Source organism: Babylonia areolata, chromosome 6, assembly GCF_041734735.1.
Source record: "Babylonia areolata isolate BAREFJ2019XMU chromosome 6, ASM4173473v1, whole genome shotgun sequence".
In the NCBI taxonomy this organism is placed as follows: Eukaryota; Metazoa; Mollusca; class Gastropoda; order Neogastropoda; family Buccinidae; genus Babylonia; species Babylonia areolata.
Genome location: NC_134881.1, coordinates 6,020,081 through 6,030,784, shown reverse-complemented (window position 1 = coordinate 6,030,784; position 10,704 = coordinate 6,020,081).

The following is a 10,704-nucleotide window of genomic DNA, read 5'->3' as shown; positions in this document are numbered from 1 at the left end:
TTTTTTTTTTTTTTTTTTTTTTTTTGGGGGGGGGGTACTTTTTCCTTCCTGCAGTTTTATTAATTTTGTTTTTCCTATCGAAGTGGATTTTTCTACAGAAGTTTGCCAGGAACAACCCTTTTGTTGCCGTGGGTTCTTTTACGTGCGCTAAGTGCATGCTAGCACACGGGACCTCGGTTTATCGTCTCATCCGAATGACTAGCGTCCAGGCCACCACTCAAGGTCTAGTGGAGGGGGAGAAAATATCGGCGGCTGAGCCGTGATTCGAACCAGCGCGCTCAGATTCCCTCGCTTCCGAGGCGGACGCGTTACCTCTAGGCCATCACTCCACTAGGCCATCACTCCACTAGGCCATCACTCCATACATATATAGGAAGGCGGGGCCTAGTCCTCTCCTTCTGCCGTTCGAACCTTCCCCCAACCAGTGAAGAAAACCAAATCTGTTGTGATAAAAGGAAATACAAAACAAAATGCAAAATACAACAGCAGCAGCAGCAACAACAACAGGGACACAGATAGTCGCAACACCGGTTGTTCTGTCACATCACGTGCTTGCAAAACACGGTTTATGTCTGTCATTTGTGACTGTCATTAATTGATTAATTGTTGTGTTGTTCTCACAGTGGGCGTAGTGCGTTCCTATCGGGTTTCTTCTTCCCTCGTTTGTCATTGTGCTTTGCAGAGGAAGTCCAACCCCTTTATCGATTCCGTGTGTGGCGATTCTCCATGGAAACCAGTTACGGTACATGTCAACCCAGCTCGCCTTTCTTACTTAAGGAGAAGGAAGAAAATAACACGGAAACGAAGAAAGAAAGTAAAATAATAATAATAATAATAATGATAATAATACTAATAATAATAATAAAAAGAAAGAAAAAGAAAAAAAAAAGGATAGAAATACCAAAATGAACAGAAGGAAATGTTAAGTGATTTCTCGAGTACATAACGGCATACTTCTCTTATATATATATATATATTAAAAAGATTGATTGATAAATTGACTGATTGATCGAATCTCCAATGTCTATAGGATCAGGCACAATAAAGGCCATTTAACGAAACAAAACATAAAAACTGAATAAGTTAAGAAAACAAAAAAACAAAAACAAACAAACAAACAACAACAACAAAAACAAAAACAAAACAAACAAACAAAAAAAAAAAACCAACAAAAAAAAAAAAAAAACCACCGGATGCAATGAATTACCGGAATATTCCTCTAACAATAACAAGATAATGAAAACAATTGTTACATTATAACACGCGTACGCGTGCATACACACTAGAAGAAGAAGAGGCAGAAGAAGAAGAGGCAGAAGAAGAAGCAGAAGAGGCAGAAGAAGAAGCAGAAGAAGAAGAAGAGGCAGAAGAAGAAGCAGAAGAAGAAGAAGCAGAAGAAGAAGAAGAAGCAGAAGAGGCAGAAGAAGAAACAGAAGAAGAAGCAGAAGAGGCAGAAGAAGAGGCAGAAGAAGAGGCAGAAGAAGAAGAAGAAGAGGCAGAAGAAGAAGAGGCAGAAGAAGAGGCAGAAGAAGAAGAAGAAGAAGAAGAAGAAGAAGAAGAAGAAGAAGAAGCAGAAGAGGCAGAAGAAGAAGAAGAAGAAGAAGAAGAAGAAGCAGAAGAGGCAGAAGAAGAAGCAGAAGAGGCAGAAGAAGAAGCAGAAGAAGAAGAAGAAGAGGCAGAAGAAGAAGCAGAAGAGGCAGAAGAAGAAGCAGAAGAGGCAGAAGAAGAAGAAGAAGCAGAAGAGGCAGAAGAAGAAGCAGAAGAGGCAGAAGAAGAAGCAGAAGAAGAAGAAGAGGCAGAAGAAGAAGCAGAAGAGGCAGAAGAAGAAGCAGAAGAGGCAGAAGAAGAAGAAGCAGAAGAAGAAGAGGCAGAAGAAGAAGCAGAAGAAGAAGAGGCAGAAGCAGAAGAAGCAGAAGAAGAAGAGGCAGAAGCAGAAGAAGAAGAGGCAGAAGAAGAAGAGGCAGAAGAAGAAGAAGAAGAAGCAGAAGAAGAAGCAGAAGAGGCAGAAGAAGAAGAAGAAGAAGAAGAAGAAGAAGAGGCAGAAGAAGAAGCAGAAGAGGCAGAAGAAGAAGAGGAAGAAGAAGAAGCAGAAGAAGAAGAAGAACAGGCAGAAGAAGAAGAGGAAGAAGAAGCAGAAGAAGAAGAGGCAGAAGAAGAAGCAGAAGAGGCAGAAGAAGAAGAGGAAGAAGAAGAAGCAGAAGAAGAAGAAGAAGAGGCAGAAGAAGAAGAGAGGCAGAAGAAGAAGCAGAAGAGGCAGAAGAAGAAGCAGAAGAGGCAGAAGAAGAAGAAGCAGAAGAAGAAGAGGCAGAAGAAGAAGCAGAAGAAGAAGAGGCAGAAGCAGAAGAAGCAGAAGAAGAAGAGGCAGAAGCAGAAGAAGAAGAGGCAGAAGAAGAAGAGGCAGAAGAAGAAGAAGAAGAAGCAGAAGAAGAAGCAGAAGAGGCAGAAGAAGAAGAAGAAGAAGAAGAAGAAGAAGAGGCAGAAGAAGAAGCAGAAGAGGCAGAAGAAGAAGAGGAAGAAGAAGAAGCAGAAGAAGAAGAAGAACAGGCAGAAGAAGAAGAGGAAGAAGAAGCAGAAGAAGAAGAGGCAGAAGAAGAAGCAGAAGAGGCAGAAGAAGAAGAGGAAGAAGAAGAAGCAGAAGAAGAAGAAGAAGAGGCAGAAGAAGAAGAGGAAGAAGAAGCAGAAGAAGAAGAGGCAGAAGAAGAAGCAGAAGAGGCAGAAGAAGAAGAGGAAGAAGAAGAAGAAGAAGAGGCAGAAGAAGAAGAGGAAGAAGAAGAAGCAGAAGAGGCAGAAGAAGAAGAAGCAGAAGAAGAAGAGGCAGAAGAAGAAGAAGCAGAAGAAGAAGAGGGAGAAGCAGAAGAAGAAGAGGCAGAAGCAGAAGAAGAAGAAGAAGCAGAAGAAGAAGAGGCAGAAGCAGAAGAAGAAGAGGCAGAAGAAGAAGAGGCAGAAGAAGAAGAAGAAGAGGCAGAAGAAGAAGAAGAAGAAGCAGAAGAAGAAGCAGAAGAGGCAGAAGAAGAAGAAGAAGAAGAAGAAGAAGCAGAAGAGGCAGAAGAAGAAGCAGAAGAAGAAGAAGAAGCAGAAGAGGCAGAAGAAGAAGCAGAAGAAGAAGAAGCAGAAGAGGCAGAAGAAGAAGCAGAAGAAGAAGAAGAAGAAGAAGAGGCAGAAGAAGAAGCAGAAGAAGAAGAAAAGGCAGAAGAAGGAGAAGAAAACATGGACAGAGGAACTCTCTACCGTCAATGCACGTCAGGATTTTGAACTGAATAATTAAAAGTAAAAGAACAAGAACTGTGATATACGAATACAAATAAAGATAAAACAACCAGAAAACACACACACACACACACACACACACACACACACACACACACACACGAAGAGAATCATAGGGTAAATCAAAAGGAATTTTTTCTCACACAAGTGGTTAAAACTAACGAAATAACTAACGACTAAAAATAGAACAGAATAAGGAAATAAAGGACAAAAGAGAGAAATAAAGGACAAAATGACGGGAGATAGATAGATAAACAAATAGAAGATAGCCAGACAGACAGACAGATAAATAAAAAGAAGATAGCCAGACAGACAGATAAATAAAAAGAAGATAGCCAGACAGACAGACAAACAGATAAACAAATAGAAGATAGCCAGACAGATAGATAAATAAATAGAAGATAGCCAGACAGACAGACAGATAAACAAATAGAAGATAGCCAGACAGATAGATAAATAAATAGAAGATAGCCAGACAGATAGATAAATAAATAGAAGATAGCCAGACAGATAGATAAATAAATAGAAGATAGCCAGACAGATAAATAAATAGAAGATAGCCAGACAGACAAATAAATAAATAGAAGATAGCCAGACAGATAAATAAATAGAAGATAGCCAGACAGACAGATAAATAAATAGAAGATAGCCAGACAGATAAATAAATAGAAGATAGCCAGACAGATAGATAAATAAATAGAAGATAGCCAGACAGACAGATAGATAAATAAAAAGAAGATAGCCAGACAGACAGATAAATAAATAGAAGATAGCCAGACAGACAAACAGATAAATAAATAGAAGATAGCCAGACAGATAAATAAATAGAAGATAGCCAGACAGATAGATAAATAAATAGAAGATAGCCAGACAGACAGACAGATAAATAAATAGAAGATAGCCAGACAGATAGATAAATAAATAGAAGATAGCCAGACAGATAGATAAATAAATAGAAGATAGCCAGACAGACAAATAGATAAATAAATAGAAGATAGCCAGACAGATAGATAAATAAATAGAAGATAGCCGGACAGACAAATAGATAAATAAATAGAAGATAACCAGACAGACAGACGGATGGATAAATGAATGGATAAATCAATACATAAACGAATAGATAAATAAATGAACAAATAAATAGATAAATAAATGCAAGATAAACTAAACACTGAAACTTAACAAATCTATAATCAAACTCTGCACACACACAAGAAAAAGTCATCATCTTCTCTTACCCTGTCAGAACGAATCATGCACTTCCTTTCCCCCCCCCCCAAAAAAAAAATCACCACTGAAGTTCGTGCGCGAGAGAGAGAGAGAAAGAGGGAGACAGAGAGAGATCAGCTCGCACGCTCGCACGGATGGAAATGAAATGCTGCGTCTGTCTTGCCTCGTTTCTCGTGTGTGTGTGTGTGTGTGTGTGTGTGTGGTGAGTGCGCGCGCGCGTGTGTGTGTGTGTGTGTGTGTGTGTGTGTGTGTGTGTGGGTGGGTGGGTGCGTGTGGGTGGTGTGGTGTGTGTGTGTGTGTGTGTGTGTGTGTGTGTGTTATTTTTGTGATTGTTACAAGCTGTTCCACACATGACGAATAGAGAATTTCAGTAAATAGTCCGTCAGTCATTGTGAGCATGGAGCTGCATACTTTGTGACAGTGATATCATAGCTTGACGTCACGCAGCACTGAAGCTGGATAAAAGAAGGATTTTATCTCCACACACACACACATACACACACACACACAGACACACACAGCGTATACACGTGTCCCACATTCAGTTCATTTTATCACCATCCTCTTTTCAACTCCTCGCCCGTTCACCCCTGTTTTTTTCTTTCATTTCGTCTCTTCTTCTGCGTTCACTCGTATGCACACGAGTGGGCCCTTACGTGTATGACCGTTTTTACCCCGCCATGTAGGCAGCCATACTCCGTTTTCGGGGGTGTGCATGCTGGGTATGTTCTTGTTTCCATAACCCACCTAACGCTGACATGGATTACAGGATCTTTAACGTGCGTATTTGATCTTCTGCTTGCATATACACACGAAGGGGGTTCAGGCACTAGCAGGTCTGCACATATGTTGACCTGGGAGATCGGAAAAATCTCCACCCTTTACCCACCAGGCGCCGTCACCGTGATTCGAACCCGGGACCCTCAGATTGACAGTCCAACGCTTTAACCACTCGGCTATTGCGCCCGTCTTTCATTTCGTCGAATATCATTCTTTGTGAAAATACGTAAAACCGGAATAGAACCCCACTCTCGCTAGTATTTTCTCTCCCCCCCCCCCCCCGCGACCCCCTCTACTAAACCTTAAGTGTTGGTCAGGACGCTAGTCATTCTTTTTAGACGATAGACCGAGGTCCTGTGTGCAACATGCACAAAGCGCACGTAAAGGAACCCATGGCAACAGTGCCTGGCAAAATTCTGTAGATAAATCCAGTTTCGGTTTCGGGAAAACAAATATAGGTTTACCTACACTTGAAGGCAGAAGGAAAAAACAACAACCAAAAAACAAAAACAAACAAACAAAAAACCGGGCGGCGGTGCACTGTAGAGATGTATGGCCCTCAGCTCCAATTTAACACAGGGTAAACGGTTGTGGCAAAAATTAATACAATACAATACAATACAATGCAATACAATACAATGCAATTCCATTATTGCAATACATAAAAAAAAGAAAGAAAGAAGAGAGGGTAATTCTATGCTGGGGAATACGGCTATGTAAAGATTGAAAACGAAAATAAATCTGAAACTGATGACACAGTTGAAAACGATGATGAAGAATGGACATGTATTTGCACAGGACACACACACACACACACACACACACACACACACAAAGAGAGAGAGAAGAACAAACCTTGAGGTGTTCAGACTGTCCCAGAAAAATCCATTTCTCCTGCACCCAGTGTCAAGTCTTCCAGCTTTGCATTTTGGTGAAAGCGCAACGGAAATGCACACATGTAGCAAGCTGTGAAATGTCCCATGACAACAAACAAGTATTGAAGAGTCAATGGAGAGTGAAAGAAAAGAATCAACATTACAAATTGAAGCATTCAAGATATGACGCAAAATAATTGACGTCACTATTGTGGCTAGTTGACGGTCAACACTAGCTGGTGACGTCATCTTTTCGAAATCAAGTGTCCTCTGAAAGAAAAGGTGAAATTTCATTGACCCGAAAAAAACGATGAGAATTTTGCACTGGTGGGAAAATGAGAAACAAGAGAGGCAAGGCCTTCAAGACTCACTTGTGATACACTTAAAAAAAAAAAATCTAATTGTTAAAATGTGTTCTGTATTTGTTGTTATGAAGCTTCGCGTGAAAAAAAGAAAAGAAAAAAAGTTCTAACCAGATTCGAATTAAGTCCCCTAGCATTAATTACAGAGTAATTTCCCTTTTTTACTATCTGCACCAAAACGTTTGCAAAATAAATAAAACTTCCATGCTTAGCAAAAGAAGTTCCTGTTTGAACAAAAAATGATATTAATGACTGCTCTTGTTGTTGGGTCAAATATCAGATCAAAGTGCCAAGTTTAGAGAATACAAAAAATATAAATATAACAGTAAATGCAGTTTGCATATAATTAGGCTTTTTTTTCTTCTTTTTTTGTGACCATCCCAGAGGTGTAATATTGTTTTAAACAAGATGACTGGAAAGAACTGAATTTTTCCTATTTTTATGCCAAATTTGGTGTCAACTGACAAAGTATTTGCAGAGAAAATGTCAATGTTAAAGTTTACCACGGACACACACACACACACACACACACACACACACACAGAGACAACCGAACACCGGGTTAAAACATAGGCTCACTTTGTTTACACAAGTGAGTCAAAAAAAAAAAAGGGCGTCTATCGTTGCCTTAATTCATGGACTCGAATTTCGCACGAGCTTTGAGTTTTTGAGCGATTGCACTGTAAACATGTGCAGCTTATCTTATGCTTTAGTGTCAGTGACAAGTAGTTTTTCTCACCCAGTCAACATCAACTTTATTGCTTTAGTTATATTGTCGCAAATATATGTGACGCGGCACGCGAAAACCTGATTTAAGTCGCAATTTTTTTTTTTTTTTTTTTTTCAAAGTCTAAAAATCACAGATTAAGATTGAAAAAACAGAATGGATCTATCTGTCATAGGTTAGTTGGTTTTTTTGGGTTTTTTTGTTTTTTATTTGCTTGTTTGTCTTTTTGTTTGTATTTCCAATGATGTTTTCTAAGTTTGTGTGCCTGAGGAGCAGAAATGGAGAAATCGGCTCTTGGAAAAAAACAACAACACATATTTGTGTGCCTGTGACTTAAAAAACAAGAATTATTCTGAATATTTATGTTGTGTCAAAAGATTCAGAACTGAATAAGCTTTTAATTTCCATATGAAAAAGGCACAGGAAAATCGTATTTTCTCTCTGCACTACTCAAACGAAGACAAGTATTGCAAGTGGAGGAGTGACGTCATGCAACACAGATTATTCAGCCACAATATGCTCATGGAAAAAACCCACCTATTTGTCTGCTTGTAGCTTCAAAACAAGAATCTTCTTGAATATATATGTGGTGTCAAACGATTCAGAATTAAGTGAATTTTATATTTCGATATGACAAAGGCACATGGAAAAATTCATTCTTGTTTTCTCTCTGTACTCAAATAAAGACAAGAATGGCAAGTGGAGAAGTGACGTCATGCAATACAGATTATACAGCCACAAGAGAGCCTACAGCGACTGTGAATGTTCAAATATTTCACAACCATAAACTCATGCATGAATCTTTGGAACTTCGGCTTAGATCCAGATCAAAGCGTGCGTGTGTGTGTGTGTGTGTGTGTGTGTGTTCGTGTGTGCGTGCGAGCATGCACATATGTGTGCGCGTTTGTGTGTTTTGTGCATGTTCGCATGTGTACGTGTGCGTATGTGCGCGTGTGTGCTATTGTGTATATGTCTGTGCGTGTGTACCCACGTGTACGTGTGTGGTTTTATGAACGTTTGTGTGGATATGTGACGCAGCACGCGAAAACACCTGCTAAAGTCGCAATTTATCATTTCTTGCATTTGCATACCTTCTACAAGTTTAAAAATCACAAATTGAAATGAAAAAGAAAAAAAAAAAAAAAGAATGGATCTAACTGTCATAGGTTTTTTTTGGTTTTTGTTGTTGTTGTTTTTTGTTTGTTTTTTTCCTATGATTTTTTTTAATTTTGTGTGCCCAAGGAGTAGAAATGGAAAAATGAAAAAATAAAACACACACACACACACACACACACACATACACACATATTTGTGTGCCTTAAAAAACAAGAATGATCCTGAATACCTACGTGGTGTCAAAAGATTCAGAACTGAATAAACTTTAAATTTCCATATGAAAGAGGCACAGGAAAATTCGTATTTTCTCTCTGCATTACTCAATCGAAGACAAGTATGGCAAGTGGAGGAGTGACGTCATACAATACAGATTATTCAGCCACATGGAAAAACCCACATATTTGTCTGCCTGTAACTTAAAACAAGAATTTTCCTGAACATATGTGTGGTGTCAGACGATTGAAAGTTAAGTAGATTTTAGATTTCGATATGACAAAGGCACAGGAAAATTCGTATTTTCTCTTAGTACTTAAACAAAGACAAGAATGGCAAGTGGAGGAGTGACGTCATGCAATGCAGATTATACAGCCACAAGAAAGCCTACGGCTACAGTGAATGTTCAAATATTTCACACCAATACCAAAGCTGATGTATGAATCTTTGGAACTTCGGCTTAGATCCAGATCAGACTACCGTTTACGAACTGCAGTCATACGTATTGCCACCCAATACAATCAGTCTGGAACATAGACTTAATCATCAACCTCTATTGCCTGGAAGCGTAAATCCACTGACTGTTGAAACTGAAGTGAACGCCCACTAACCCCACCTTAACACTTATTCAGAGCCATAAGTCTCTGCTAGAGATCTCCTTTACAATTTCTGTGATGTGGCCTGGTGTCCTATTGGTAGATGCAAGCAGGTAGCAACCGGTCTGGTGCTGTGAATGGAATGGACTGGTCACTTTGGTAACTTTTGTTATGAGATTGTGCCATTCATGTATTATCGGATTATTTAAGTATGTTGTTGGATCAGTCGTTTACAGTCAAAATCAGTTACCTGGATGAAGAGGACCATGGGGTGATGGGTAAAAGCAGATTTACATGTTTTTAAACTTCTTAGGACTGTGAGTTAAACATTCATATTTTGTGCTTTATAGTATTATAGCATATATGATTTGAAACGAGGAAAATGGTCTTGCTGTATTTCCCACATTGTAAAATATCTGTTTTGGTAGTTACAATAGCATGATTATTCGCAGTTACCACGACCTAATAAAATGTATGTTGTTGTTCAGGCATTAGAAATACCTTCCAGGCCTAATTATGGATTTGCTGATGAAGGCCATCACATCTTGCTGTTTTTATTATTACAGCTTTATTCAATCTCCTGACGTGCGGCTGACAGACTTTCAACAACACAAATCAGTTAAGATTCCAGGTAATCAGAGAGTTTATGAATATAGCTGATACAGATCTAGTGCGGCACAGCTTTTGTGTGAATGGTCACAGGTAGTGCGATAAACAAACACACTGTTTAGAACAGTAGTCATCGTAATGTAGTAAGTGTAGTAAGTGACCTCATTTCAAGACTAAATTTAAAGCCATTTGAAGAAAGTGCTGGTAGGACTATATGCCTCAAAATGTTCAGATAGCATCACAGTACATGCGTGCAACACATATTTTATTCCACTGACTCAGTTGTCTCTGGCTACAAATTTTATATTTGTCTTGAAAACATTTTAAGTTACGGGTATGCAGGTCAAGGATATCTGGTTATACTGTGACCGGGGGGGTACCCGTTATGCCGCCGTCCCGCTATGCCGCCGACCCGCTATGCCGCTATCCCGCTTTATTCCCTTTCGCTTTTCATCACATACGCGTGAAAAGTGAAAAATGACAGTAGCAGTTTTCACAAATGACGTATATTATGATGTAAACACTGAATGACACTAAAACTCGCCATTTAGAGGCGGGCTCGTGCAAATGCAAACTAAATGATAAAAAATATGTATTCAGGACAAATGTAATACTTTCAATTTTCTACATTTTTAATGAGAAACAAAACCAATAACAAGCAAAAAGAAAAAAGTGTGCTAGAAACAAATTTTAAAGGAAAGTTTCTTGTACAGATCATTTCTCCACTAGTATCTATAGCCCAAAACAAGGAAATGGCGGAAACAATCTTCCAATGTACTGCAAATGTAAAATGCCCTGGTACCGAAAGGGAATAAAATCATATTACCGCAGACCCATTGTCAAACAATCTCTCTCTCTCTCTCTCTCTCTCTCTTTTGTGACAAAAGACAATCCGTAAACGGGTCGGCGCAACGGGTCGGCGGCACAAC